The 23,002-nt window shown below is 48.5% G+C and overlaps 1 protein-coding gene across 6 annotated transcripts in view; it reads left to right on the forward strand.

Annotated features, from left to right (window-relative positions):
* The first annotated feature begins 4,472 nt into the window (after nt 1–4,472).
* Nucleotides 4,473–23,002, forward strand: part of LOC147013648 (roquin-1-like) — a 176,870-nt gene continuing 158,340 nt past the window's right edge. For 2 of the 6 annotated variants that reach the window (XR_015051404.1, XM_085855722.1), the window contains exon 1: nt 4,473–4,772. The gene's annotated coding sequence lies outside the window, so the exon portion shown is untranslated. The remainder of the gene's footprint in view (nt 4,773–23,002) is intronic. The other 4 variants (XM_085855720.1, XM_085855723.1, XM_085855724.1 and 1 more) reach the window with 4 other exon arrangements.

Genomic DNA, 23,002 nt, shown 5'->3' on the forward strand with positions numbered 1-23,002 from the left:
GTATTGCAGCATACATCAGCAAACATTACAGTAGAGAAACTGCGGACGATCTTTGCTAATAAAGGGATACCTGAGATCCTGGTCTCGGATAACGGTTCGCAGTTCATCGCAGGTGTATTTGATGAGTTTATGCGTCAAAATGGTATTCCACATCTGAGGTCCGCACCGTATCATCCTGAGACGAATGGGCAGGCTGAGTCATTTGTTAAGATGTTGAAACGGGCTTTGCGCAGGGGGGGAGTGTTGCACCCGTGCAGACGGTGGTCGATGTCTTTTTGCTCCATTACAGGAACGCGATTCATCCTGTCACGGGTGATTCGCCTGCCATTCGTCTCTATGGACGGGCATTGCGGTCCAGACTGGATTTGCTGCGATCTGGAGGGTCGGTGAGTGGGGCAGTGTCGCACCCAATGCTGCTGCGCGGTTTTGATGTGGGACAGCGGGTAATGGTGCGCGATTATTTCCACGATTCCAAATGGGTGCCGGCTGTGGTCTCTGTGGTACTGAGGCCGGCGAATTGAATGGTGCGGACTGATGGTGGGGAGGTGTGGAAGCGGCACGTGGACCAAATGCATGATCGCTGTTCAGCGTCACCCCCCCCCTGTTCCGAGCGATGTGGGACCCTCACCTGTGATGTCGCCATGGCCAGACGTTGTATCGCCAGGGCCGATGTCTCGACGCCCGCGGGGTGTTCACCTGATTCAGTCCTGCTCGAGGACGACGAGCAAGCTTGTCGGCCGGAGGCGGTTGTTGTTGCGGATGGGACAAGTCCGGCGAGGGTGTCACCTCGACCTAGCCGGGAGGTGTCTGAACCTGGGCCGTCTGGCGTTGCTGCCCGCCCGAGGCGGGTCAGGAGACGGGCGCGGTACTTGGAGGATTTTGACTGTTGATTCGTTTCGTTTGGTCATGTTATAATTGTCATTTCATCATTTGAATTGTCATTTTACGAGGGGAGGAGTGTGCTGTATCACGTGATTGGGTTTTCGTGTATCATGACTCGCCCGCTAGGGGTGGCGTTGATGTACATCCGGTCAGGCAATAAAGCGGAGTTACTGCTACTCTCTCGCTCTCCATGTTCCGCTGCGCCTCAGACACCACACCCAACAAGGCCGCCATGCCATGTTCCCCAACAAGGCCGCCATGCCATGTTCCCCAACAAGGCCGCCATGCCATGTTCCCCAACAAGGCCGCCATGCCATGTTCCTACAACAAGGCCACCATGCCATGTTCCCCAACAAGGCCGCCATGCCATGTTCCCCAACAAGGCCGCCATGCCATGTTCCCCAACAAGGCCGCCATGCCATGTTCCCCAACAAGGCCGCCATGCCATGTTCCCCAACAAGGCCGCCATGCCATGTTCCCCAACAAGGCCGCCATGCCATGTTCCCCAACAAGGCCGCCATGCCATGTTCCCCAACAAGGCCGCCATGCCATGTTCCCCAACAAGGCCGCCATGCCATGTTCCCCAACAAGGCCGCCATGCCATGTTCCCCAACAAGGCCGCCATGCCATGTTCCCCAACAAGGCCCCAATGCCATGTTCCCCAACAAGGCCACCATGCCATGTTCCCAAACAAGGCCGCCATGCCATGTTCCTCAACAAGGCCACCATGTTCCCCAACAAGGCCGCCATGTTCCCCAACAAGGCCGCCATGTTCCCCAACAAGGCCGCCATGTTCCCCAACAAGGCTGCCATGCCATGTTCCCCAACAAGGCCGCCATGCCATGTTCCTCAACAAGGCCACCATGTTCCCCAACAAGGCCGCCATGTTCCCCAACAAGGCCGCCATGTTCCCCAACAAGGCCGCCATGTTCCCCAACAAGGCTGCCATGCCATGTTCCCCAACAAGGCCGCCATGTTCCCCAACAAGGCCGCCATGCCATGTTCCCCAACAAGGCCGCCTTGTTCCCCAACATGGCCGCCATGTTCCCCAACAAGGCCACCATGCCATGTTCCCAAACAAGGCCGCCATGCCATGTTCCTCAACAAGGCCACCATGTTCCCCAACAAGGCCGCCATGTTCCCCAACAAGGCCGCCATGTTCCCCAACAAGGCCGCCATGTTCCCCAACAAGGCTGCCATGCCATGTTCCCCAACAAGGCCGCCATGCCATGTTCCTCAACAAGGCCACCATGTTCCCCAACAAGGCCGCCATGTTCCCCAACAAGGCCGCCATGTTCCCCAACAAGGCCGCCATGTTCCCCAACAAGGCTGCCATGCCATGTTCCCCAACAAGGCCGCCATGTTCCCCAACAAGGCCGCCATGCCATGTTCCCCAACAAGGCCGCCTTGTTCCCCAACATGGCCGCCATGTTCCCCAACAAGGCCGCCATGCCATGTTCCCCAACAAGGCCGCCATGCCATATTCCCCAATCATATGATGGGATCGGATGTGGATTTGTTCAAGTTGTTTTTTGTTTTGTTTTTTTTTAAACAGGAGACTGATGTGAGTGAGATCTGTGTGTAGTTGGCAGGGAGTGACGGGTTTCTGTTTTTAAAGACAAGGTCCAATGTTACGAGTTAACCAATGTGCTGGGAGTTCCCCTTCCTTGATATTCCCTGACTCGCCAAAACCCCGTCACAGACGGATTCCGTTCATTGAACCACCCTTACCAGCTCACCCACACTCGAGGGACATGGACTGGGCAGGGTGTGCTTGCCCCCGCCTACTCATCCCCCGCCCCTGCCCCATTCCCCCCGCCTACAATTTGCTTACCCCCACCCAAAAATTTAATTACCCCGGCCCCGCCCCCCCCCGTCTCTTGATTCCCCACCCCACTCGCCCCGGGCCCCTGCCCCTCTGTCCACCCCCTCACACTCAACCCCGCCTAATTCACCCCAGCCCCCGCCCACTCACCCCCACCCCATTTCCCCATGTCCCACTTTCAATTTGCTTACCCCCGCCCAAAAATTTGCTTCCCTTGCCCCTGCCTCTTCACTCCCTGTCCCCGTCTCTTCATCCCCTGCCACCGCCTCTTCACTCCTCGCCCCCGCCTCTTCACTCCTCGCCCACCTCTTCGCCCCTCGCCCCCGCCTACTCATCCCCGCCCCGCCCCATTCCCTCCGCCTACAATTTGCTTACCCCCGCCCAAAAATTTAATTACCCCGCCCCGCCCCCGCCTTTTCACTCCCCCTCTTCACTCCCCCCCCCCTCCCCTCATCCCCCGCACCGCCTCTTCACTCTTCGCCCCCGTCTCAACGAAAAGTATTTATTCTGCTTCAGAGTTGAAAGTTGACTCTTGCCACTATGTGCGATGCACTCTTACAGTTACGAAGTTTCTTTCAGTCCAGGTCACAGTACCGAGAAAAACATGACGCGACCGCGAGGAGGAGCACAAAATTGGTCCTTCAGTATTAATATATAGATGTATAGATTGTAAGTGCTGGTGCGAATCCTTCAGCACATGATTCCTCCATTTTATACCGTACACCAGACATGGCAAGTTGAGGGTGACAAAAAACGGGTTATTTATTTATGACACGTGATCAGAAGTGATACCACGTGTGGAATCCTGGAGGATGGTGACGTGTTTTTGGGTGAGAAAGCTCATGACGTCACAGAGCCAATTGACTCGAGGGATACATTGCGTATTGGCTGCAGGTCGCTCCAGGGTGTGTGTGTTTGTGTGTTTGTGTGTGTGTGTGTGTGTGTGTGTGTGTGTGTGTGTGTGTGTGTGTGTGTGTGTGTGTGTTCCATTACCAATCAGCTTGTCGAGCGCTCACCAAGTGGCTTAAGCAATCAAGCAAGCACCCCAACAAAACTCTGACTGCTTGATAACTGAGCAGACCCCAGGTTTGTTCCATTATCAATAAGCTTGCCATCGCATGCCAAGCCAGCCAGCCGTTCCTTCTCAACAGTGTCGAATGGTGGAATGCTTGCTTGAGTGCTTAAGCCGCTTGGTGAGCGCTCGACAAGAAACTTCGTAACTTAACGCATCCCAGGTCGAGCAGTCTGTGTGTCAATCCTTGCGAGTGGAATTGAAGGGAAATGTTTTTAAAATGGATCGAACTTTCCATCCAATACGGGTGACGACGATCCTAAAATGGGTCAAGCCCGTGAAATCCAGGTCACTTGCCATCTATCTATGGCGTATACTGGGATTTCATCGCTGGTTCACGTTGAAAATAGACAGGGCTGAAAACATAACCTCCATCCACCATCGATTGCGGAGGCAATTCATTGTTTTATTTGGTCCGTTGATCGATTGCATCGAAGAGTAGTTGGGAGTTGCGAGCTTTGTTTGGTTTTGCTACGACGTGATGGAGTAGTGCGCTATAGTATCTCGTGGTTATAAATAAAAAGATCACCTCTCCCCCCTTCCCGCGTCTATTACCACCCCAGATTCTTCTACTTTGTGACATGCTCCAAAATATTTCGACCAATCTGCATAATACAAAATGTTGGCATTTGGTTGTCATCCTGTTTGCGTCATTTCCAGCACGCGCGGCACTACGAGTGACGTCATTTCCGACACCTATTTGCAGCAAGGCGATTTATAGTTGATGTCGGTGGTTTTTTTTGCATTTATCCGGATTACATTTCCGCTTTGATCTTTAATTATGCAAAAAAAAACAAAAAACACGTGATCATACTTGTGGGAAAACAAATCCTCAACATGTTAACGACGTTGTGTGACGAGTCCCGCGATTTGTTTTGCATGATGTGACCACTTGGGGCCGCGGGAATGAACGGCCTGTGCGCATGCGCGTTGTGGCCTAGCACGTCCCGACGGAGACTTGCACTTGGAGTTTGAGCTGTTGTGCTTGAGGAGGTGAGTGGATGATTGGGAAAAGAAAAAGTGCGATGAAGGAATCCGATTGTTGTGGAGAGTGTGGACGAGACGATGATGCGTTAATAACGCACGGTCAATATGAAAAACGACATTGGGGATCCATATGTGTTTGTATTTCCTTCACAAGCACAGTCACAGCTGTGTACCGTATTTCCTTCACAAGTACAGTCACAGCTGTGTACCGTATTTCCTTCACAAGCACAGTCACAGGTGTACCGTATTTCCTTCACAAGCACAGTCACAGGTGTACCGTATTTCCTTCACAAGCACAGTCACAGGTGTACCGTATTTCCTTCACAAGCACAGTCACAGGTGTGTACCGTATTTCCTTCACAAGCACAGTCACAGGTGTGTACCGTATTTCCTTCACAAGCAGTCACAGCTGTGTAGCGTATTTCCTTCACAAGCACAGTCACAGGTGTGTAGCGTATTTCCTTCACATGCACAGTCACAGGTGTGTCGCGTATTTCCTTCACAAGCACAGTCACAGGTGTGTCGCGTATTTCCTTCACATGCACAGTCACAGGTGTGTACCGTATTTCCTTCACAAGCACAGTCACAGCTGTGTAGCGTATTTCCTTCACAAGCAGCCACAGCTGTGTAGCGTATTTCCTTCACAAGCACAGTCACAGGTGTGTAGCGTATTTCCTTCACAAGCACAGTCACAGGTGTGTACCGTATTTCCTTCACAAGCACAGTCACAGGTGTGTACCGTATTTCCTTCACAAGCAGCCACAGCTGTGTAGCGTATTTCCTTCACAAGCACAGTCACAGGTGTGTACCGTATTTCCTTCACAAGCACAGTCACAGCTGTGTAGCGTATTTCCTTCACAAGCACAGTCACAGGTGTGTACCGTATTTCCTTCACAAGCACAGTCACAGGTGTGTACCGTATTTCCTTCACAAGCACAGTCACAGGTGTGTACCGTATTTCCTTCACAAGCACAGTCACAGGTGTGTACCGTATTTCCTTCACAAGCACAGTCACAGGTGTGTACCGTATTTCCTTCACAAGCACAGTCACAGGTGTGTACCGTATTTCCTTCACATGCACAGTCACAGGTGTGTAGCGTATTTCCTTCACAAGCACAGTCACAGGTGTGTACCGTATTTCCTTCACAAGCACAGTCACAGGTGTGTACCGTATTTCCTTCACAAGCACAGTCACAGGTGTGTACCGTATTTCCTTCACAAGCACAGTCACAGGTGTGTACCGTATTTCCTTCACAAGCACAGTCACAGGTGTGTACCGTATTTCCTTCACAAGCACAGTCACAGGTGTGTACCGTATTTCCTTCACAAGCACAGTCACAGGTGTGTACCGTATTTCCTTCACAAGCACAGTCACAGGTGTGTACCGTATTTCTGCTGCTCACGGTTCTTTGATCGTTCCTGCCTCTTATTTCATGCTGCTTCAGAAATGACCGCTTCCTGTGTAATGAATTTGTTTTGGAGAATCCCTGCACGTTGTAAAATGTCCATTTCCATGAACACTCCAATAGTGAAGGAACGACGGGCTGTTTTTGGCACTTTTGTGGTTCATCCATGGACACGGAACTGCACATGACAAGGCCCGATCTGTACCCTCATTATGCCTTTTATCACCATTACATTCATTCACTCCACCGAGTACATAGAGATAGAGAGGGGGGAGAGGGGGGGGTCACTTCCACCAAGTACATAGAGATAGAGAGGGAGGGGGTCACTTCTACCAAGTACATAGAGATAGAGGGAGGGGGTCACTTCTACCAAGTGCATGGAGATGGTGGGGGGGGGGGGACGAGGTTCCGAGCATAAAGCTTGGGACAGGAACTATATTGCCGGGGATGGTTATCACGATCTCCGCGAGGTTCTTTATCATTCCTGTTGCTTCAATAATCATCACTGGTATTATTTCAGGGTTCTTTAGCTTCCAGGATCTTTTGACTTCATTTTTGAGACGGGGGCGGGGGGGGGCGTTGGTCCAATGGACCAAATTAGAATTTTCTTCACAGCCTTGTTGCATACCTGCCTGCTGTACTACTTGAGCATGACCTTGTCTTTCACCAAGCCCAGATGTGCTTGGGCCACCGCGGGGATTATTGGTTCACGAGAAAATATTTTCACGAAAAATATGTGACCACTATATTCGTTATTGTTGTGTGTATGTCTGTCTGTCTGTCTGTCTGTCCCGAGCATAGCTCCGTGGGTTTTGATCCGATCCTGATGAAATTTTGGTGGGAGGTTTATATCATGATCTCGTTGTGTTTTCCTGAAAATGGGCGTGGTCCGCCCATTATGGGTGAAGCTACACCCAAAAAAACACGTGTTTTTAGGGGGTAGCCGATTTCAATTTGCATCTTCTCCTAGGGGGTTTGTCGAATCTGACAGGGGTTTCAGTATTTGGTTAGCCCAATGGCACCTGCATAGCACCACAGAGCTTGATTTTTCATTTTCGTCACAAGGTCAAGTTCACAAGGTCAAGTTCACAAGGTCATGAACTTAGAAAATTTAGAATTTTGACAAAAATCATACGACCGCCAAAACTTTGAGAGCTAGGATGACAATATTTTTTATGCATAATCTTGAGGTCATTCCCCACCTAAGGTCTTGAAACCATTTTGCTCTATCTCGAACACCTTGCCCGTGGCGCCACCTTCAATTTCGTTTTTATGCTGATTTCATCAAAGTATGGATAATCCGAGGAGTGCGAAATGCTATATAGCCTATATGACGTTATATTGTTCCTGGAATGTTCCAGAGGAAGTTTTGCAGCAAAGGTCATAATCCTTGACCTTTAAAATTCACAAAGGTGAAATTTTCAAAGTTGTGGGAATCGACCGGGTTTTCGACCTTCTTCGACGAACTAACTCCAGTAAGCTATAGCACGTATCCTGTTTCCTTATTTTAATGTCCAAAACATTGTTTTGTGACCTTTAAAGGTTATGCAAAGGTCAAATTTTTCAAGTTGTTGAACGAAACCGGGTTTTCGACATTTTGTAGTTAATAACCTGTCACTCGTACCACATCATGTTAATTATTTTTTATAACTTGGTCAAACATTATCTCATTGTCTCATCCTTGACTTCTGAAAAAATCTACATTGTCAAATACCGCTCGTGAACCATCGTCGTCTTCAGACTTGTATGTTCGTTATAATTATTACCTCTGCCACCGAAGGTGCACAGAGGTTTGTTTTCATGTCTGTCTATCTGTCTGTTTGTCTGTCTGTGCTTTGTTAGCGATGTGTGAATATTGAGAATTTTTCAAATTTATTGATTGGTCAGTCGATTTTGTTATTCTGTCTCTGTTTGTCAATCACCTACACGTCACAATTGTCACAATTTCAAACCAATCATCATGAAGCTTTACCAAGTTGTTGAGGTAGTCTCAACTGAGAACCCTTTTGATTTTGAGGTCAAAGGTTGAATTTTTATAATTCAAGTTTCTAAAATCATCATTTTTCATCCAATTTACTTGAAAGTGGAAGAAGATTTGCATATTGCATCACTGAATTGGGAAACCAACTATTTGAGGTCAAAAGGTCAAATGTCAACTCAAGGTCAAACCTTGAAAATCATCAATTTCATTCTGAAAAATAATTTTCATCCCATTGACCTGAGCTTTCATTAAGATTGTCAATTTTAATCTTAATGAAATGGACAATTTGATGTATCCATGGCAACCTTTGGAGAGGGGCTGGATTTTGCAAGTGTCGTGATTTGCACGACGTCTTTTTCTTGTTTGATTGTTTGAGAACAAAATATCTCAAAAAGTTGGTGACAGATTTGGACGAAATTTTGTGGAAAGCTTGGGTGTGTAACAAGGAAAAATTGATTTAATTTTGGTGAAGATCCGAATCCGGATCTGGATCAAAGAATTTTTTCAGCGATTCTTCACCACTGAGTAACAGGGCGAACTGACGTATAGCACGATATTTCAAAAAGTTATGGATGGATTTGGATGAAAATTGGTGGCTGAGTTGGTTAGATGACAAGAACAAGCCGATTTAAAATTTTAGTTCAGGTCCGAATCCAGATCTCAGTGGGATACAAAACACAAACTAATCAGCCTGGCAAAGGTTTGTGCTCTACCGAGTGCCCTTATAGTTGCCATATGATACTCCGATTCTGATTTTTGTCACTATTAATAGTATTAATTAATATCTGAAGAGTTGTGGAGAACCTTCAAGACCACCATCATTGATTTTGCCTGTGGATGTCTTGGAACTCACCAGAGGGCGAAGAAGAATTTTGTCTCAAGGAACACTGGATACCATTGACCAGAGTGGCAGTGCCAGGCTTACTGGCGGAGCTGAGCAGTTCAGGGAGTTGAGGCGTAAAACTGTGCATGCAATTAGGGTGGACAAGGAGGCCTATGTGCGAGGGATCTGCGAGGGGGTACAGCATCACCGTGTGGTCGCGATTCTCGTCCTGCTTACAGGGGAATTCTTACCAACCATGTGCTTGGTCCACATGGGTCTGGAACTGTGAACCAGAATAGCATTAAGATCCTTGCCTTTGCAAGAAGTCATGGATTAGGGTGGCTGGTTCATGGTTTCAGCACCCACAAGCTCATCGCTGGACTTGGTATTCCAACGCTGGTGGTGTGTCAAAAGAGATTGACCATGTCCTCGTTGATGGTCGCTGGAGGATGATCCAGAACTGCAGGGTCGACCGGAGTGCTCAGTTGCTCAATACTGACCACTGGCTTGTTGTAGCAACTCTTAAGTTGCACCTTAAATCCAGGAGAATGGTACCATTCCAGCCTAGGCTGGATGTTGGCAAGCTCAAAGATGAGATGGCAGCTGAGGAGTTTGTGAACAGGTTGAGTGGAGATCTGGAGGGTCTGGGTGCTTTGGGATATCCTGAAGAGTTGTGGAGTGCCTTCAAGATTACCATCCTTGATGTTGTCGGTCGATGTCTTGGATGTCGATGTCGATATCAGTCAGGTCAGGTTAGATCTGTGACCTGCTCCAGGTACCATGTAAACCTGTACTAACCTGTTCCATGGTCGGGTTGTCGGCGACTAAACCGTCCCCCCCACCAGGTTTTCTGGTGAGGAGAGTGTTTGGATATGGACACCCAGCAGGATTAAAAAGAAAACCTGTCAAAGGGCGGAGGAGCTCCTTGTGAGCCAACAGCCATCCATATCTCGTGCCCAACTGTGTCTGCGGACGTCCTCCTGCAGTTGGGTTACTTTTTTATTCGCAGGTTGGTGGCAGGATTTGCACTCCGGCCACCGTAAATCCCTTCATTCCGCAAAACACAAAAACGCAAAAAAATCTGAAAACCCACTCCATGGGAGTACCTCCTGTGCAGCTTCCCTTCGCAGGGCAGCTCACCGGATGACGGGATTGGGGCAAAGCCTTCAGAACCCCCAATCTTTGATGATAGGAGTGAAACCATGGGGTAACATCCCTGGGTCAGATTGCGGGAGAGTGTGTCGGAGTGGTGCTGAGGTGTCGTCCACCAGACGGCGGTCTCCTTGGGTTAACCTGGGCGGTCCCTTCGGGTGGGTGCCTGGAATGTCCTATCCCTAAGAGAGGATGATCACCTGTCTCTGTTATCATCTGAGCACAAGCGTTTGGACATCGGGATTGCAGCTCTCTCTGAGGTTCAGAGATTGGATTGCGGCGAGATAATGGTGGGTGGTTACACCTACTATTGGTCTGGTCGCTCTGATGGTTACCATACCCAAGGAGTTGCTGTCGCTGTGTCCAATAAGCTGACCCCAATAATAATTGAGGTAACACCAGTCAACGAGCGTATTATGGGACTAAGGATTCGTCACTACTTGGGTGTCATTTCCCTGGTCTCTGTTTATGCTCCGACTGAGCCGAGTGATCTCACCGTGAAGGATGCATTCTACGCCACGCTCGAGTCTGTGGTTGATCAGTGCCCCAGACGAGATACACTTCCAGTCTTGGGGGATTTCAATGCATCGACTGGAACTGATAAGGATGGTTATGAGATGTGTGTTGGTCCCCATGGGTCAGGAACTATGAACCAGAATAGCATTAAGTTCCTTGACTTTACAAGAAGTCATGGACTTAGGGTGGCTGGTTCATGGTTTCAGTGCCCACAAGCTCATTGCTGGACTTGGTATTCCAACGCTGGTGGTGCGGCAAAGGAGATTGACCATGTCCTCATTGACGATCGCTGGAGGATGATCCAGAACTGCAGGGTCTACCGGAGTGCTCAGTTCCTCAATACTGACGACAGGCTTGTTGTAGCAACTCTAAAGCTGCACCTTAAATCCTGGAGAATGGTACCATCCCAGCCGAGGCTGGATGTTGGCAAGCTCAGGGATGAGAGAGTAGCTGAGGAGTTTGCGAGCAGGCTGAGTGGACACTTGGGGGGTCTGGGTGCTTTGGGGGGTCCTGAAGAGTTGTGGAGTGCCTTCAAGACCACCGTCCTTGATGTTGCCGGTGGATGTGTTGGAACTCACCGCAGGGCAAAGAAGAATTTTGTCTCTCAAGGGACACTGGATACCATTGACCAGAGTCGCAGGGCCAGGCTGAATGGCAGAGCTGAGCTGTTCAGGGAGCTGAGGCGTAAAACTGTACGTGCACTGAGGGTGGACAAGGAGGCCTATGTGCGAGGAATCTGTGAGGGGGTAGAGCATCACCTGTGGACAGGTGATTCTCGTCCCGCTTGCAGGGGAATTCGCGCATTGCGTTCATCCCAGCCCATCCCTCGGAGCACTGCAGTTAGAGCAGAGAGTGGTAGGCTCTTGACAGAGGAGTCTGAAGTGACGGCCCGCTGGGCCGGTTACATTGAGCGGTTATACCGGGCTGATCCCCCAGCTGTCGAGTTGGACATCAAGGGTGTTACAATCCCTGTTGCTGACCCTCAAATCAACTGTGGTCCACCTTCGCTTGTGGAAACACGGGCTGCGGTGAACCGGTTGAAACGGGGAAAAGCTCCAGGGATCTGTGGCATCCATGCTGAACTTCTCAAGGCTGGTGGAAATGCTGCACTCGTGTCGTTGCATGCAGTTTTGTGCTCTGCCTGGAACACAGGCATCATCCCAACTGATTGGAAGAGGGGCCTTGTTGTTCCTCTCTGGAAAGGGAAGGGTGATCGCCAAGACTGCAACAACTACCGACGCTGCTCTCAGTGCCGGGCAAGGTCTTTGCTCGGCTAATTCTTGATAGGGTTCGCCACCATCTGCTTGAGCACCAGCGTCCAGAGCAGTCAGGCTTTACACCAAAGAGGTCAACGATTGACTGTATCCTTGCTCTTTGTGTCCTTACCGAACGCAGACGAGGGTTTCGGCATGGGCTTCTTGCAGCCTATGTTGATCTCTGTTAAGCGTTCAATTCAGTGAATCGGGATGTCCTCTGGAGGATTCTTGGTCTTCGTGGGGTGCCACCAAAACTGATCGATCTGATGTCTGAACTCTACTCTGGTACTGAGAGTGCTGTGAAGTGTGGTGGTACCATCTCTGACTTATTTCCAGTTGTTACTGAAGTTCCTCAGGGGTGTGTACTGGCCCCCACACTTTTCAGCTTTTGTATGGACCGGATATTAGGGAGGATATCAGAGAGATCAAGCTGCGGTGCATCGTTTGGGAATGTCAAGATCTCGGACCTTGATTTTGCAGATGATGCAGTCATCTTTGCGGAGACTTTAGATATCCATTTGGGGGCCCTCGAGGTGCTGAATGAGGAGTCGGAGCCGCTGGGATTACGGGTTTCTTGGGTCAAAACAAAGATCCAGGCTTTCGGTGACATCTTGGATGCTGCTGTCCTGTCTGTGTCTGTTTGTGGTGAGGATGTTGAGGTCGTGGAGAGATTCACTTACCTTGGCAGTGATATTCATGTCTCTGCTGGCTGTGAGTCAGAGGTCAATAGACGTCTGGGTCGGGCCTGGGGAGTCATGGATTCACTGGATTATGGGGTGTGGCACTGTCGGTACCTGTGCGGGAGGACGAAAGTCCGAGTCTTCAGGTCCTTGGTACTTCCAGTCTTGCTCTATGGATGTTAGACTTGGACTCTGACCAAGGATCTGAGACGGAGACTTGATTCCTTTGGTACCAGGTCTCTTCAGTGAATCCTTGGCTATCGCTGGTCGGATTTTGTGTCCAACGAGCGGTTGCTGAGAGAGACTCGGATGAGATTTGTTACCTGCATGGTCCGTGAGCGTCAGTTGCGGCTGTATGGACATGTGGCTCGTTTTCCTGATGCTGATCCTGCTCACCAGATTCTCTCAGCGAGGGAGTCTCATGAGTGGAGGAGGCCAGTGGGCCGACTACGTGCCTCATGGTTGCAGCAGGTTTACCATCATCTCAAGGAGATGGGGATGGGCCTGGCATCTGCTTGGGGGTTGGCCAGACGGAGGCCCCTGAAGTACCGGCGGAAAGTGGACGCAGCGACGCGCTGTTCTGGCACATGCTCCCATACCTGACCTGACCTGATGTCTTGGAACTCACCGTAGGGCGAAGAAGAATTTTGTCTCTCAAGGGACACTGGATACCATTGACCAGAATCATAGTGCCAGGCTGAATGGCAGAGCTGAGCTGTTCAGGGAGCTGAGGCATAAAACTGTACATGCGCCAAGTGTGGACAAGGAGGTCTTTGTGCGAGGAATCTGTGAGGGGGTAGAGCATCACCTTTAGTCAAGGGATTCTCATCCTGCTTACAGAGGAATTCATGCATTGCGTTCGTCTAAGCCCATCCCTCGGTGTACTGCAGTTAGAGCAGAGGGTGGTGGGCTCTTGACAGAGGAGTCCGAAGTGAAGGCCTGCTGGGCCGGTTACTTTGAGCGGTTGTACCAGGCTGATCCACCAGCTGTCGAGTTGGATGTCAGGGGTGTTCTTTTCTCTATTGCTGACCCTCCAATCAACTGTGGTCCACCTTCGTTTGTGGAAACACAGGCTGCGGTGAATCGGTTGAAATGGTGTAAAGCTCCAGGGATCTGTGGCATCCATGCTGAACTTTTCAAGGCTGGTGGAAATGCTGTCTCGTGTCGTTGCATGCAGTTCTTGTCGATCCATGTCAAGTGTACACATTTTCAGCGAAATTTTGACACATCGTTTCAGATTTCACTTTTTTGTTGTGCAAGTGTTTGTATCCACGTTAAAACATTGTGTCAATTTTCAGACCTGGGGGCCCATCGGGGCCCATTTTAGCCCCCCCCCAAATTTGTGTGCCCCCGGTTGACCCACAATCTTCCACTGGCCATATCACAGGATGTTGTGGCCCGATTTGGATGATCTTCGTATTAAAATGCTCGTAAAAGTGAGATCTTTCGAATCGCTTAAAGTAAAATCACTCCGAAACAGTAATTCAAAAAGTTTTAGTTTGGGGCGTCCTTTGACCTTGGGCCCCCGCCCCCCAGTCAAACCGATGATCCCAATTTTTTCGTGTGAAAATACCCCTTCATATACTCCAACACCTCAGCATAAATGAACATGGGATCTCAATGGGTTCAAGTGTGATGATGGTTTTATTGTTCGGGGTCCACATATCACTAATTCTTGATTTGACATTGGGCGATGTTTGCCGTCATCGTTCCAATGATGTCACCTGCTGGCAGGCGACTTCATGTCTGAAATTGACAATCATCATCTCTGGACCATTATATTATTACGAATTTGGGAATTCAATTGCACACAACATTCAGGTTCCTTTAGTCAGTTATGTTGATAAGTGCTTGTTCCCTACATAGTTTAATGGGCAGAAATCGATTAAGTGCACTGCGCGATTCAATTTAATAGTTAGGGAGCGATCATAACACAAATGAGACGCCCTCCCCCTCTTCTGCGAAGAGGAAGAAGAGCCCTCCCGTCCCGTGATTCATGACGTCAACAACTCCCTCCCACCCGTGGTGAGCGGGAGGTGGAGCACGAGGGCATGAGTCATGACGGGAGCGGGGGAGGGGGTGGATAGGAATAAAAAAGGGATACTCTGCTTTGTTCGGGCGGGCTTTTCAGTTGAGCTTCGGCTTCTACTTTGGCTTGGCTTGGGTTAGGGAGGAGGCTTTTTGAAGGCTTTTTGAAGGCTTTTTGAAGGCTTTCTGCTTTGGGTTGGCTTTTATTAAGCTTTCTGCTTTGGAGGCTTTTTGGAGAGCTTTTTGCTTCGGCTTGGCTTTTCAGCAGACGTTCGCGTTATGCTTGGCTCGGTTCGCGTTTTTGGCTCTGGCTTGGTTCGTCGAAGAGAGTCTGCTTTGTTCATCGGAAGAGAGTTGAGCTGGTTGCTCGGCTCGGAGTTCTTGGTTCGTGTTGAGAGAGGCTTTGTTCATCGGAATTTAGTTCATATTAGTTAGGTTCCAAGGGAAAACCCGCGATGAACCGGGTGCGCGGTATGTGAACCGCGATATAGCGGGGGATTACTGATATGTATACATATAGTGTCCCAAAAAAAATATACAACTTTTAAAATGCTTCGTTTGATCCTAAAAAAGCAGTAATTTTGTCACTAATGTTTCATTCCTTGTTGCAGAGACCCTGATGTTTATTTCGATACCAAGCAAGCGCCAGAAAAATGCCAAGACTGACCGTACAACAACGGACGAAAATTGTTGAACTTTGGCACCAGACGAAAAGTGTCATACAGGTGCAACGTCTTTACTCGAGACATTTCGGTATCCACTTGTGCCATGCACCAAACTTTCGGACAATAAAGTGCACCATTGCAAAGGTTACTAATGTGGGAACCATCTGTGAACTTCACAAGGGTCTGGGGTAATTTGTTCGTACTTCTTTGAAGATGACCAGGGACGCACTTGCACGGTAAACCAGAGGAACTATCGCGAAATGATTCAGGAATTCTATCTGCCTGAGCTACGTACTCAGGCCCGTAGGAGAAACAACCTGATCCAGATGAGAACCCAGTGGTTCCAGCAGGATGGGTCACTATCCCATACAGCCAGGGAAACAAGGCGATTTCTCAACCAACATTTTGAGGGCCGCTTTATCTCCATCTACGAAGATGTTGAGTGGCCACCGTATTCCCCTGACCTTACTCCTCCAGACTTGTTCTTGTGGAGGTATCTCAAGGACAGGATCTATGGAAACCCTCGGCCTCAGACTCTTGATCAGTTGAAGGAAAACATCCACCGAGAAATCCAGAACATTCCTCAGGAAACGTTTCCCAAAGTGATGGAGAACATGACAACGCGTCTGCAGGCAGTGATCGGACAATGTGGAGCCTATGTCGAACATGTGGTCGAAAAGAAAACGATGATTCTATACCAAAATTTAAACTTTCGTGGCAATTTTGACATTGGTGCAATAAACTTCAACCTTTCAGCTTTCTATCCAGCCATATATCTTTAAAAAAATATATGTTCTGACCATCCTCTTTGCAGATGAAAAGTTGTATTTTTTTTTGGGACACCCTGTATATATATGTATATATATGTATATATATGTATATATATGTATATATATGTATATATATGTATATATTGTTGTGGTTTCGCCTGCACGTCGACACGAGCACGACCCTCGATGGAGCAGTGGGGGCCGTCTCGGCTCGATTGCCCGGAATTACAGATCGCCGGCCCGGAGAAGTCCGAGGTCGGCGGGTCCTGGTTATTGACCGAAATACGCAAATGGGTAGATCACGTGTGGTGGGGTTAATTGCCAACTTCAACTTACCTCATTACCCACGTGATCCAGCTACTGAGGTACTTCACCTTCAGCGGAACTCGTACGGAAGCGAGCCCGTTCCGTGTGCGATGCCAAGCGTTTTTATAATGGCCAAATTCCGCCGGACCGATTATCCTGTTACTCCGTTACAGCGAAAATGACTGCTCACTTTCCCGCACGCACTACACACCCAGCCAATGCATTAATGGACCCCCTGGGTCTCTAATGGGACCTCCAGCCCAGAGGACAGTCGGGCTGAGGGTCAGGGTAGCTGGCTACCTGGCCACGAGCGTACGGCTGGACGTCCCCTGGTCTTGAGATTGGTGTCGCCGTACCAGCCAGGCGGAAGGCGACGACCCGAAGCTCTGGAGCCGGGACGAGGTCGTTGCAGAAGCCAAGGTGATGAGCTGGGCAGAGAAGAAGCGGGAGAAGACCAGCAGGAAACGAACGACGATGAAATCTCCTCAGAACACACTTTATACCGGCCCCCTCCCGCTCAACGAACGCTCTGTCCTCCCCACTCGCCCTCCCATTGGACGGGAGGCACCATGTGACTCTTCGTCCACTCCCAATTGGACAGGCGCGCGGTGGGCGGGGCACTCCATCCCTTGGGCCGAGTCTCCAGCAGGGGGCGTTTGTGGCTCCGCCTACGGCTTCACCTCAGACCGTGTGTCCAATGGAGACGCTGCTGGGTTGGAGGCTGAGTGCGGAAGACACCGGCTCCCCGCCGATTGGCCACGGTGGCGTGGTGACATCACTTGGACCCGCCCCTGGCACAGGAAGTTGAGCAACATGTCTCTGCAGGGCTCCGCCCACCCCTGACGTCGGCCAGGGCGAGGTGAAGGAAGCGATGCGGTGTGGTCGGCAGCGTCGTGGGCGGTGCAGTCGGTGGTGTAAAAATAACGGAAAGAAAACTTGACTATTAAAACAACTTCACAGCGTAGGAACATTTAATTACCCATTATACTAGGGTCGGGACCCTAACTGGCAACATGTACTCTGTAATATAACTGAGCTAAAGGACCTGAATGTTGAGTGCGATAGCTTTCCCAATCCGCAACAATATATATATATATATATATATATATATATATATATATATATATATATATATATATATATATATATATATATATATATATATATATATATATATATTGTTGTGGTTTCGCCTACGCGTCGATCATCATTTTTTGTTTTTTATATAACCATTTTTTTGTATAACCATCATCAAACTAAGTTATAAATGGGCTAATCTCAATTTTTGCATATTTTGCAGTAAGCATGGCGACTGATGATCGAAAGGAGTTCCGAAAATACTGTTGCGATCTGTTCAGCTGCCATAAAACGAATCAACGAAAAGATCTTCGCAATGTGTCAAATGATATGTTGATGAAATTTTCTTCAACGGTGAAAAAGATGACAGACTTTGTACTTCGTGCAGAAAAAAATGTTCTCAGTTGTCACCAGAGCGTATTGAAGAATCATCTTCGACCAGTTCGAAATTATCATCAGAAGGTACTATCGAAGGCATTGCAGAATCTATTTCGACAGATGAGGACAAGGAGGTTTTTTGAGTGAGAAGCAGAAGTTGACCTATTAAACCAGTCGTTATCGATGATAGGCGAAAGCCCATTCAACAAATGAAAGGCGGAAAGGAACCCAGGGTACGTTCCTGAAAAGCGAAGTAAAGTGGAAGATTCTGTGCGAAAGAAATTAGAACTAGTTGCTGGACCAAGCACTGCGGAGAAAACACAAAATACAGCGTCAAAATGTGATGAAAACTGCATGCCAGAGGTGATCAAAAGCCTGAAAGAAAAATACGTTGTTTCGAGCCGTTCATTGCAAATACGTATCCTGACAATATTTGGAAGGAATATGAGCATCAGAGGGATGATGAGTGAATTCAGTTGCTCCCAAAAAATGGCTGTGCAAGCCAAAAATTTAGAGAAAGAAAATGCTATGCTACTTTCTCCAAATCCCAAACAGGGTAAAATATTGCCTGATGAAGTGAAATCCGCCGTAACCGAATTTTACCGAAGTGATGAAGTCAGCCGAATAATGCCGGGAAAAAAGGACTGTGTGGTGGTCAGGAATGAACATGGAAAAGGCAAAATTCAAAAGTGCCTGGTACTAAACAATCTCCAGGAACTGTTTCAGAAATTCAAAGAGAAGAACCCTGGCTTGAAAGTTGGATTCGTGAAGTTCGCCATGCTCCGTCCCTCGGAGTGTGTTCTGGCCGGTTCAGGCGGTACACACAGTGTATGTACGATACATCAAAATGTGAAACTCATGATATTTGGTTCCAAAATGCCACAAATGGCCGAACTTCCTGGCTATCATCATGTGATAGCATGCATAGTTTGTAACCCAGCACAACTGGAATGCTATTTTAGAACTTGTGAAAGTTGCCCATCAATTGAAGACTTCAAAACGTGTTACTGAGTGCTTTTGAACTAGAGGATATTGATGAAATTCATTTTAAACGGTGGACATCCACCGACAGATCTGAACTGAGCTCCATGGTCCTGCCTTTGGAAGAATTCATTAATCAATTCTGTGAACGCGCGGTGAAATTAGTGATACACGACTTCATTGCCAAGGCCCCATCTCAGTTTCTGAAAAATAAGAGAGGAAATCGGTGAAGGAGAATTTGTCATTATTGGAGACTTCTCAGAGAACTATTGGTTTGTCGTACAGGATGCGGCCCAAGGATTCCATTGAAACTTCTCTCAAGCGACAATTCACCCCTGGGTTTACTATTTCAATTCGGACGATGGCAAATTAAACCACGATTCGTTCATGATTATGTCAGAATGCAATACTCACGACGTTGTCTCAGTCCACCTCTTCAAACGAATGCTCATTGAACACTTGAAATGTAGCTTTGGAAATGTAAAGAAACTTTACTATTTCTCGGACAGTTGTGCTGGCCAATATACGAATTGCAAAGCCTTCATAAACCTTTGTCGTCACAAATCAGAGTATGGTATTGATGCAGAATGGCATTTTTTTGCCACAAGTCATGGCAAGGGCCCTTTAGATGGCGTGGGAGGTACAGTCAAACGAGAAGCAACACGTGAGGGCCTGCAAACTTTACGACGGTGAGAACCTTGAGAACTGCGAAAAAGGTGAGAACCTCACGACAGTCAAATTATTTCTCCAAAAGATCTTTTCGCCTTTGCTGAAAATGGTTTGAATGAAATGAAGTTCGGTTACGGGATCCAAGAGGCGTATGACGAGGAAGAACGAAATCTGGAAGAAAGGTTAAAAACGGCCAAAACCATAGCTGGAACTAAAAAACTTCATGCTTTCATCCCTATTTCTGAAACTGCTCTTCAAGTACACGAATTTAGCCTTAGCGAGGAACACCGTATCGAGTCAGCTATTTCAAAATCCACACCAACTTTTAACGGGAAATTCTCAGGTTATGTCACAGTGCACTGTGATGGAAAATGGTGGCTTGCCTGCATCATGGAAGCCTTTCAGGACACTCATGAAGTGAAAGTGAATTTTCTTCATCCAAACGGGCCTGCAAATAGTTTCTTTTTTCCTGACATTGAAGATCACTGCATTTCAGACATTTCTGATATACTTCTTTCCGTCGAACCAAAAACTGCTACAGGTAGAACCTATACAATCAGTAAAAAAGAAAAACAGCTGTCAAATAAAACATTGGTTGGCAAAAGATCTTGACTATAATATGCAAGGAAAAACTCTTACTCGTACTAGTATCGCTTCCAGTTCCTGCATGTGCATGTGGAAAATTTATGTACAATATACTGATATAGTGCATTGGAAATCTTGTGTTCAAATATTGTGCTATGTATTGTGGCGTATTGTGTGTCCAGCACCGGAGTCCCCGAACAATAAAACCATCATCACACTTGAACCCATTGAGATCCCATTTTCATTTATGCTGACGTGTTGGAGTATATGAAGGGGTATTCTCACATGAAAAAATTCGGACCATCGGTTTGGCTTGGGAGCGGGGGCCCAAGGTCAAAGGGCGCCCCAAACTATAACTTTTTGAATTACTGTTTCGGAGTGATTTTACTTTATGCGATTCGAAAGAGCTCGCTTTTACGAGCATTTTGATACCAAGATCAGCCAAATCGGACCACTACAACCTGTGATATGGCCACTGGAAGATTGTGGGGCAGCTGGGGGCGCCCAAATTTGGGGGGCCCCAAAAATGAGCCCCAATGGGCCCACAGGTCTAAAAGTTTGTATTTTGAGTTTTTTCACCCAAGTGAATAAATGACCAACATATGGGGAGAAAGTGAGGTATTAGTGTTGTATCGGGAGGGTGTGTACACATGACATGGAATGCCCCTTCTGTGCTCTGCCTGGAACACAGGCATCATCTCAACTGACTGGAAGAGGGGCCTTGTTGTCCCTCGCTGGAAAGGAAGGGGTGATCGCCAAGACTGCAACAACTCCCGAGGAGTGACGCTGCTCTCAGCGCTGGGCAAGGTCTTTATTCGGATAATTCTTGATCGGGTTCGCCACCATCTGCTTGAGCACCAGCGTCTAGAGCAGTCAGGCTTTACACCAAAGAGGTCAATGATTGACCGTAACCTTGCTCTTCGGGTCCTCACCGAACGCAGACGAGAGTTTTGGCAGGGGCTGCTTGCAGCCTATGTTGATCTCTGTAAAGAGTTTGAATCAGTGAATCTGGATGCCCTCTGGAGGATTCTTGGTCTTCGTGTGGTGCCACCAAAACTGATCGATCTGATGTCTGAACTATACTCTGGTACTGAGAGTGCTGTGAGATGTGTTGGTACAATCTCTGACTTATTTCTAGTTGTTACTGGAGTTCGACAGGGGTGTGTACTGGCCCCCACACTTTTCAGCACTTGTGTTAACTGGATTATGGGGAGGATGTCGGAGAGATGAAGCTGCGGTGCATCGTTTGGGAATGTCAAGATCTCTGACCTTTTATGCAGTCATCTTTATGGAGACTGGATATCCTTTTGGGGGCCCTTGAGGTGCTGAATGAGGAGTTGGAGCCACTGGGATTACGGGTTTCCTGGGTCAAAACTAAGATCCAGGCTTTCATTGACATCTTGGATGCTGCTGTCCTGTCTGTACCTGTTTGTGGTGACGATGTTGAGGTCACGGAGAGATTCACTTGGCAGTGATATTCATGTCTCTGCTGGCTGTGAGCCAGAGGTCAACAGACATTTGGGTCTGGCCTGGGGAGTCATGGATTCAATGGATCATGGGGTGTGATGCTGCCGATACCTGTGCAGGAGGACGAAAGTCTGAGCCTTCAGGTCCTTGGTGCTTCCAGTTTTGCTCTATGGATGTGAGACTTGGACTCTGACCAGGGATCTGAGATGGAGACTTAATTCCTTTGGAACCACGTGTCTTCAGAGACTCCTTGGCTGTCACTGGGCTGACTTTGTGTCCAACGAGCGGTTCCTGAGAGAGACTCAAATGAGATTTGTTACCTGCATAGTCCGTGAGCGTCAGCTGCGGCTGTATGGACATTTGGGTCGTTTTCCTGGCACTGATCCTGCTCACCAGATTCTCTCAGCGAGGGAGCCTCGTGAGTGGTGGAGGCCAATGGGCCGACCATGTGCCTTATTGCAGCAGGTTGATCAGCATCTCACAGAGATGGGGATGTGCCAGGCATCTGCCTGAGGTATTTTTTTTTTTTTTTTTTTGTATACCTTGGTCGAGGCTCGTATGAGAGCAAACACACAACTCACAGCAAGGAGGCATGAGACAAGAGGGGCGGGAGTGGAAGGGACAAAACAGTGGGGAACAGACACATTAGGTGAACTGTGGAAGGGAGAGGGATGGGGATGGGACGGGGAACATGGCGAAGAGAAGATGGACATTTCAGGGACTTTCAGGAAGGAAAGCAGGAGAAATGAAGGAAATGGGCTTGGGTGGATTATCGGGTGTAGAAAAGATCGAGGATTTGTATGGGGGAAGATAAGAGGTGGTGGTGAACAGCTGTTTTGAAAGCCTGGAGGGAAGAATGGGAAAGAATAGAGTGAGGAAGTTTATTCCAAAGGCGGGAAAAAAGAGGAATGAAAGAGTGAAGATGAGCAGTGATTCGTGATTTTGGTAGTTTTACCAGAAGGGGGTTGTTGGCGGACCTTGAGCGCCCTGTGGAAATGTGGTGGGGACAAATCGCAGAGAGAGCAGGGGGGGCAAGGCTGGAGAGGAGTCGGTAGAAGACAGAAAGACCACCGACCAACCTGCGGTGATTGAGTGAGAGGCCCAAAGACTCAGCTTCATTGCGGGAGATGCCGATGATCTTAAATGCCCTGGTTTCGACAGCGTTAAGCCGAGAAAGGTGGGAGGCAGGAGCACCAGCCCAGAGGGGAGAGCAGTACTCCATCAGGCTACGGACAAAAGCTTTGTAAGTGGTCAGGAGCTCAAGAGGGCCGAGGAAGGACTTAGCACGACGGAGGATTCCCAGTCGGCGACTGGCTTTTGAGGCGAGGTTGGAAATGTGACTTTCCCAGGAAAGGTCATGGCAGATAGTGAGACCTAGAAGCTTGAAAGAAAAGACTTCTTCCAGAGGATTGTTGAGAAAGTGGATGGGGGGGTTTTGTAAACGGTCCTTTCGAAGAGACATAGTGAGAGTGTGAGATTTGTCTGGATTGAAAGAC

The sequence above is a fragment of the Eptatretus burgeri genome, chromosome 14 (assembly GCF_056783735.1).
Source record: "Eptatretus burgeri isolate ZD-2024b chromosome 14, Ebu_testis_v1, whole genome shotgun sequence".
Lineage (NCBI taxonomy): Eukaryota > Metazoa > Chordata > Myxini > Myxiniformes > Myxinidae > Eptatretus > Eptatretus burgeri.